Raw genomic sequence first — 9,079 nt, 5'->3', positions numbered from 1 at the left:
ATATATATATATATATATATATATATATATATTTATTATAGATATACTGTATATATATAGATATATATATATATATATATATATATATATATATATATATATATATATATATATATATATATATATCTTCTTCTCAGCTTGTTCCCATTTTTATATGGGGTCGCCGTTTCGGATGAGCCGCTTCCATCTATTTCTATCTTGAGCTTCTGCCTCATCAATTCCCTTCTCATGTAAGTCTCCTCTCACACAGTCCTTCCATCTCTTTCTTGGTCTCCCCCCCTCTTTTTCTTCTTCCTTGTTGCACCTCACCCCCATAGTATGTCTCCCAGCGTGGTCCTCATCTCTCCTCAACAGGTGTCCATACCATCTCAGCCTGCCCTCCTGCACTTTCTTTGATACTTCCACCACCTTAGTTTTGACCCCCTTAGGTAGTCATTTCTGATCCATATCCACTCTTGTTACCCCAGACATCCACCTAAGCATTCTCATTTCTGCCACATCCATCTTCTTCTGCTCTGCTTTTCTCATGCTTGCTGTTTTCCGTACCATACAGCATTGCTGTTCTTACCACCCGTCTTGTGAAATTTTTCCTTTTAACCTAAGCGGCACTCTTTGTCACAAACCCAAAGAACTCCCGAGGCCGCTCTCCAGTTGTTCCAGCCTGCCTGTACCCGATGTTTTTACTTCTTCTTTCCATACTTCCTCCAGCCGTTAACAAAAGATCCCAAATACTTAAACTTATGAATCTCCTCCCTTATTTGCTCTCCACCAAGCTGAATACTTTCTCTATCATCCCCCTCAGTGGTGGTACACATATATTCTGTCTTGGATCTACTTATTCTCATTCCTCTGTCCTCAGTACTTGTCTCCATCTTTCCCAATTTCACTTCCAGATCTTCCCTGCTCTCTGCACACAGAACAATATCATCTGCATACAATATGTTTCCATGATACTGTCTCCCTTACTTCCTCTATTATAACATCCATCACTATGTTAAAGATAAATGGGCTCAGAGCCGACCCCTGGTGTAATCCTACTCTCACCTCAAAACCTTCTGTCTCCCCAACACTGCTCCTCACTCTGGTAAATACATTCCGGTACATCTCTTGTATCAATCGCACATACTTCTCTGGCACCATTCTTCTCCCTCAGGCTCCTCCATACCTCTTGTCTCGGGATTCTGTCATAAGCCTTTTCAAGGTCAATGAATACCATATGTAGGTCCCTTTGTCTTTCCCCGAATTTCTCCATTATTTGCCTCAGACAAAAATATACCATCTGTTGTTCCCCTTCCCTTCATAAATCCCATCTGCTCTTTACCTATTTGTACTTCTTTCTCTCAGTCTAGCATCTATCATCCTTTCCAGTATCTTCAAAGTGTGGGACATCAATTTAATGCCCCTATAATTACCACACTCTTGGACATCGCCTTTCCCTTTAAAAATTGGGATCAATATACTCCCACGCCACTCATTTGGTATCTTTTCCTGTTCAAGGATCTTTATCATAAGATCGTACAGTATATCCACTCCTTCATCTCCTAATGCTTTTCCATGCCTCCCCACCGGGATCATGTCTGGTCCGGTTGCCTTCCCATTCTTCATCCTCTTCAGTTGCATTTAGTACCTCTTGCCTAGAAAACCTCATTACCATGCCAATGTTCACTTGCCCATCCTCTCTTATTAGTCTATTATTTTCTTCATTTAACAAATGTTCGAAATATTCTTTCCATCTCTTCACAATGTCTCTCCTTTCTAAGCACTACACCCCTCTTGATCCTTTATTTGTTTGATATGTGTATATCTTTGGTGCTCTTATTTTCTAGCCTTTGATAGCTTGATTCATCTTCTTTAATCCTTCCTTTGTCCCCAGCTCATTATACACATCATCATACGACTTTGCTTTAGCTTGGGCTAACCACCTTTTTTCACCACCTTGTTTTTCTCTCTGTACCTATTTCTGTCTTCCACTGACTGTGACTCTTCCCACCTTTTCTTTGCCTCCTTCTTATCTTTTACTACTTTCTCAATGTATTCATCCCACCACCAACTCTCCTTTTCTTTTCTTCCCATATGATACCAGATGTCTCTCCTAGCAGCTCCTTTTTTCCATGCCTTCTTATTACTGCTGCATTTCGTTGCCCACCATTCTTGAAACATCTTCAATCCCTATCAATCATATCCTCCAAAACCCTCCTCTTAAACTCTCTTCTTCTTATCCCCTTCCTTCCGTAATTCGTACCATTTAATTTCCTTATCCCTTTAGCTTTGGTTTTTTCTTTCCCTTTCTTTTTTTCAACTTCAAGTCATACAATAGCAGCCTATGTGGGGGGCTACATGGTCGCCTGGAATAACTTTGGCAGTTTCTTGACCTCCACCAGATTTATCCTTTTATACAAGAAATAGTCTATCTGGGAGAATCTTCCCCCACTCCTATATGTTATTAGGTGTTCCCTTTTCTTCTCAAGAATGTGTTTACTATTGCCATGTCGAATGACACAGCAAAGTCCACTACACACTCTCTCCTTCTGGGTTTTCTCTCCCCAAATTCCATAGCCCCCATGCACCCGCCCCATGCAATCGCCCAATCGCCTCATTTTCACTTCCGACATGGCCATTCAAATCTGCCCCAACTATACACCCTCTCATGCTCTTCCAGTTCTTGCATTATTCCATCCATGTCTCTCCAGAAATTTCCCTTCTCTTCTTCTGTGCTAACCAACTTGTGGTGCATATGCGCTTATAATATTCAGAATCTCTCCTCCATAACATATCTTCAATCTGATGATACGGTCATTCTTTCTATGCACTTCTATTACCGAGTTCTTTAGTTCACTAGACAGTACTATGCCCAACTCCATTTCTACCTTGTTTATTTGCTCCACTATAATTATAGCTTATATCCATCTCCCAACTCTTTAGCTTTACCTTTCCTTTCCACCGCGTTCTTGCACACACACAACATCTATTTCTACTTTCTTTTCTCTCATCAGTCAGCCAATTCTCTACCTCTCCCAGTCATGGACCCAACATTTAGCTGACATACTCTAAAGAACCCAATGTGAGCTCGCTTCTTTAGCTGCACACCCGCTCCCGATGCAGTAGCCCCATGGCCACCGAGAGAGAAGGCCTAGCGGATTAAACGTCATCAGGGTTTTTCCCAAGCAAAGGTAGTCCGACTGACCTAGACCTACGGTCAGTCAGACTACCTTGCTTTAGTACTGCTCTAAATTCAGAAGGGGTCACACCGCTGATTTTTTTTTTTTCGAGTGAATTACCATCTTTTTTTTTGCGTTATTTGTAGACCAAAAGGGATATTGATAGTGAACATAACGTTTGCGAGTGTTTCTGCGACGATGCCTTATCATTGTGTTGTCCCAAATTTGCAAGGGGATTACGAGACAGGGCCCAAGGTCAACATATTTTCTTTCCCCAAGAATGAAGAACTCGCAGCAAGATGGATACGAGCCATACAAAACGAGAAAGCTACAACCCCGACCAAATATAGCAAAAGTGAGTATACAAAATACACTTGACATTTACCTCATTACTATTGAAATTATAATATCGTTTGTGGATATTGGTGTAGTGTTTTGCTAATAAAATCATATACGTAGCTTTAGGAGGATCCATGGACATACAGCTACATTTGCATTATCACCATGATGTATTTATTTGAGATATTCGGACACTTCAATATTCGTTAATGGGCAATAGTTTTAATATACTGCAAAATCTGTTTCAGGTTTGCAGTTTTACATTTCGTGCCAGAGGATGTTAATATGGGGAAAAATCCTGTTATTATAAAAAGACAAAGTACTGGCACAACCTCAACTACAAAACTGAAAATACCACAACTTCGTGAAGGTGCCCATCGCATCGGAGAGAATCTCCAGATTCGAAGAGAGCAAGGAAGGATCAATCAGCGATGCAGGCTGCAATAGCAGAGAGTGTTGCAGTAGACATTTTGTATACAAATTCTAGGCTATTCAGTTCTGTTGATGACTTGTTGGGAAGCTACAGTTTTTAGATACTCAGTATTGGACTTTGATAAAAAAAATAATGAGGGAGGGACTTTCTTTCAATTTGTCGTGTTGCGCAATTCCCGTACCCAAAAATAATTTTATCCCTAATGATAAAGAATAACTGCGAAGTGCAAGCTTCGTTCAAGACACTGAAGTAAATCGATAGTTAGGGGACTTCAAGATTCCCACCGTAGAAGTTCATGATACTAATACACTTGAAAAGATATTGGATAACTTAAGTAGAGCGGATAGCTATAGAAGAAGTTCAAAAACTTGCAACAGCATTAGTGTTCATTCAGTGGTGATTTCATTTTTATCCATTCTTTTTAGATGAACCATCATTCAAACATTCTACCGTACTGAAATTTTGTTTGTGAACAACTGCATTTAATGACTTAATAAGTTGGATTATTCATCTGAGTTAGTGATATTTCCTCTGTCTTCTATAAGTTGGTCTCCCCAGGGATACAGGCTCTTGAGAGATAAGAAATTTCTTATATTACCTAGCTACTCCACTATAAAAACAAAAGGGTGGTTTGTTTCAAAAAAATTCCAGTCCGGCCACGGAACAAGATGATACAAATTTCTTGATGTACATCAAAAAAATAAGTATAAAATCATTATTGCCCAATGACAAAGTAGTGATCCTGCTGGTTGATGAAATTCATCTAAAACCATATTTTGATTATAAAAGGGGGAAATATGTTGGCTCAGCCTTTTGATAGCAGCGAGGCTGCAACAAGCGCATTTGTTTTTATGTTAAATAGCGTACGGTCAAAATTCAGGACACAGGACACAGCACTGAACAGATAGAGAAAATGATGATATGGGCTTCTACAAATGTATTAATGAATAATTATTGTTGTCAGGAAAATAACTCGATTGTAGCAAGAAGACTTAACCACCAAAAAAAGAAAGTTGGAGACTGTTACGAAAAATAATACTTTCCAGCATTTCAAATAATAATTTAGAGAGTAAATTATCATTATTTTTTTATTTTGTTTATTCCATATTTATAGCACCAATTTATGATTATGATTATGCTTTGTAAAGTCACTGCTTCTTTTTTTGTTTACTTACATGTATATAAATTATCTTTATGTACTTTTTTTTATTTTTTTTTACTAGCATTATAATTCTATCATCCTTAAACTACTTCTTTTATTTATCATCCATAAATTAATTCTTTTATATATCAACCACAAGTAATTTCTTCTATTTCCTATGAGTTATTATCAATTATACCATAGGAAGTCAAGAGGGCATCACAAATGTTTAAGAAAGTTTATCCGAGATGCGGATTAAAGCACAACCATCGGACCATGGATCGGACTACCTTCCCTTGCTTCGCGCCCCCATCGAGCCGGCCTTCTCTCTCGGTGGCCATGCTTAGGTTGGTTTTCCTTCTCCTACTGTTCTTCATTACCATTTTGTCTATCAGGAGCTGGTCTTCTGTGCCCCTACACTTCCTTCTGCAGTCCTTTCTGTGGTGGGGGATGGTGTTGTCTTCTCTAGGTAGTTTTATAGCCTTTCACTGATGATACCTGTTAGTAACTTCCACATTATTGGTAGGCAGGTGATAGGTCTGTAGTTACTGGCTATATTTCCCTTACTCATGTCTTTTTGTACTAATGATATCCTTACTGTGGTCATCCATTTGGGTGCATGGTGATTTGAGATACAATGCTGGAGTTGTTCTGCTATTCGTGGGAGTAGGGCTTTTGTAGTTTTTTGTGAGCAGTATCCATGGACTTCATCGGGACCTGGGGCTTTCCAGTTTGGCATTTTCTTTAGCTGGTGTCGACGTGTCTGTCGTGATCTCTGTGAATCTTTGTTTTATTCTCCGTTTCTTCTTCCTTGACTTCCTGGAGCCATGTTTCATGTTTGTTGTGTGATACCGGATTGCTCCATATGTTTTCCCAGAGTCTCTTACTTGCTTCGGCTTCAGGAATTTCTTGGTGGTTGTCTTCCCCTCTTAGTTGGCTGTATAGTCTTTTCTGGTTAGTTCCGAATAGTTTGTTCTGTTGGTATCCCTTATTCCTGTTCATGTACCGTTGGATCTTATGTGCTTTGGGCCTTAAGCCTCTGTTTTACATCTTCTATTGTGTTGTTTAGTCCCCTTCTCTTGTACTTTGTATTTCTCGTTGAGTTCCTCCCTTGTTTTGCTTGCTTCTTAGGCTTTTTCTGCCATCTCTTTCAGTTTACTCAAGTCAGATCTCATCACCATGATTTGCTTTTCCAGGCGCCCCTTTTCCAAGGAGGTTGCTGGTTTTGGTTTCTGGTTGGGTTTGTTGTGCTGGTGTGTTGGTGTTCGTATCCCCATCAGTTCTGCTACTAATATTGCTCCTGCATATGCCAAGTTATTTGTTTCTGTGATACTGGTGGTGTGTATTATGCCATCATTTCATTGACCTCACTTGTTTTCTCCCTTAATTTCTTGGCGTTGTAGGCTTTCATGGAGGGGATCTTTGTTCTCTCTGTATCTGGCTCCATCCATTGTCTAATCTTTTCTACCATTCCGTCCTCTCTGTTACTTCGTCGGTGTTTCTTCGTGTGTCGTTGTTTGATACCTCATCATCCCTGTCGTCTTCTGTGCATCATCTCTCAGCTCGTCTTCGTGTAATTCGTTGTCGTGTGACATTTCCCTTTCCAGTTCTTCTCTTTTCTGTTTGGGGAGAGCCAGTTTCTTTTTCTTTATGTTCCTTACTTGGTCTGCCAGCCTCTGCTCTGTTTGGTGGGTGTTATTCCTCTCATTCCCTGCTTCTGATGTAGCATCTCCATATTTCTTAATTTCTTCTCTTGTCCATTTCTTCCTTGGTTTGCTTCTGTAGCTCCAATCTCAGGCTGTTGAATATCTGTCGTTGTGGTGGTCAGTTGCTGGATGGCGACCTCCAAGTACCTGACCGTCTTCCCCCTTCAATTGGGTTGAATACTGGCTGCCGGACGAAGCTCCTCTGTTGCCAGGCTCCATTTACGTCGTTGTCGTTTATTCCTTCATTTCTTTCCATCATTGCTGAGTTTTGCTATTTAACCATAGCTGGACCCTACCCCATCAGGGATAGGTACTCATTTACAGCTGAGTAGACTGAGGAAATTATGGTAAACATCCTTTCCCAAGGAATCAACGCCGAGGAGAGCGGTCACCCATTCAACGACTGACCAGCCCCAATGTACTTAACCAGTCGATTGACGACCAAACCCACTCTGCCCCACCACGGCGCCACAATTATTAGTATTTATTATTATTATTATTATTATTATTATTATTATTTATTATTATTATTATTATTAATTATTATTATTATCCCTAAGATGAAACCTTATTCACCATGGTGACAAACTAAGAGAGATAAAAGTTGATCTTGACAGTGCTGTACATTTTCCCTTTGACTTCAGGTTCGTCACATAAAACCCTAATCAACCTTTCTCCAACACAGCAACTGAGAGCAGAGTTCATAACATGTAGCTTTAGACGTTTATGGTAATTTGGCCTCAAGAGATATTATTAAATTTTGACTGGCGAATACATATGAAAGCAATAATGGCAGCTCTTGCATTAAAAGCAAAGGGGGCGTCATAGTTCAAGTTATCTAGGCTAGAGGAAAAATAGACTGGCTGTCTATTGGCAATAATCTTCCTAAAGTAATATTCAATATTCTGTATTTTATCAACATACATACATACGCACACACAGGCAGGCAGAAGTAGAGAGAGAAATAGGAAGAGAAAGAATGATATCTAGATGGTTTAAAAATGTCATAAAAGAGATTACTCATCTTGATTAGTTTCATATCTCAGAATAACAAATAGTAATACAAAAATGCGCCAAAGTTTCTTCTGTGCGATTAAGTTTTCTGTACAGCGTATAATACTGTATAAAACCCTCAACCACGGACTATGAAATTCTCAGCCACAGGCCACGGATCTTTCAGCCAAGGCCAGGTGGTGTCCTGTGCTGTTGGCACCAATAGTGGTGGCAGACGCACGATTATGGCTAACCATTTCAATAGATCTCTTTTACAGAAAATGAGAGGTAGAATTCATCACGCTCACTTAATTTCTATCCGATAATTGTACTATTTGCCTCTATGATGAAATTTTGATTATCGAAGTTTCTATCTCTCTTTTACAGCACATAATGCATCACGGCTTTCGTACTCACAGGAGATCGTGCTAGATCATATCATAAAGAGCAGTAAAAAGCAATTAGAAAAATAATTAAATCTTATATTTCACGGCAAGACAATGGTTCCATCAGTCATTACCCTACAAGGATTTATTAGATTATTAAATGCACATTTTGTCAACTAACCATTCACTTTGCATAATGTAAATAATGCAAGGACAATGCGAGCTTGATAAAAGCGTGTTACATTGAAAAATGTGAAATTTTTCTTTGATGCGTAATGTATAAGGCAGATGTTATAACCTCCATGCACTACCCTATTCTATGTTCTAATTGCCACTTTATAGATTTACTCCCTTTAGCTATTCTATTTTCCCTCGTGCTCTCCATTCCCTTCTCACAACACTTGTCTTCGTCTTATCACTACGGGGAGTAATGGGAGTACTGATCTCATCAAGGCTTAGGATTAACTTAAACAAACTTCTAGAAGCTCATTTTGACATCCTCCCCTGAGCCAGCTTTGGCCCATCAGGAATAGGATTAAATTCTGGCTGCGATCCGGAGAGCGAGTGGATGTGACCCGCGGGAATTGGTGTGCCTGTCAAGATTATTCAGATCTAACGCAAAAAAATCGTCTCTGTTTCCTTTCTATTTTGACAAAGATATTTGATATGACAGTCGTATTAACTATCGCAAGACCAGTCTGCTTCATGACGGCCGGACGTTCTCTGATCTGACATAGCGATCAGCTTCAATCGTGTCGACGTTCCAGGCTTCATTTCCACTAGGTCCACCACATACGGGAAGGAAGTTGAAAATTGTACAATGATAGGGAAAGAAGCGATTGTTGTATTACCTGTAAAGTTATATTATTGAAATGATTCACATTCATTTTCTCTGTAAAAACGCATACATAATTCTTATATAG

This window comes from Macrobrachium nipponense, chromosome 36 (genome assembly GCF_015104395.2).
Source record: "Macrobrachium nipponense isolate FS-2020 chromosome 36, ASM1510439v2, whole genome shotgun sequence".
Taxonomy (NCBI): domain Eukaryota; kingdom Metazoa; phylum Arthropoda; class Malacostraca; order Decapoda; family Palaemonidae; genus Macrobrachium; species Macrobrachium nipponense.
Note: the sequence above shows the minus strand (reverse complement) of the source record.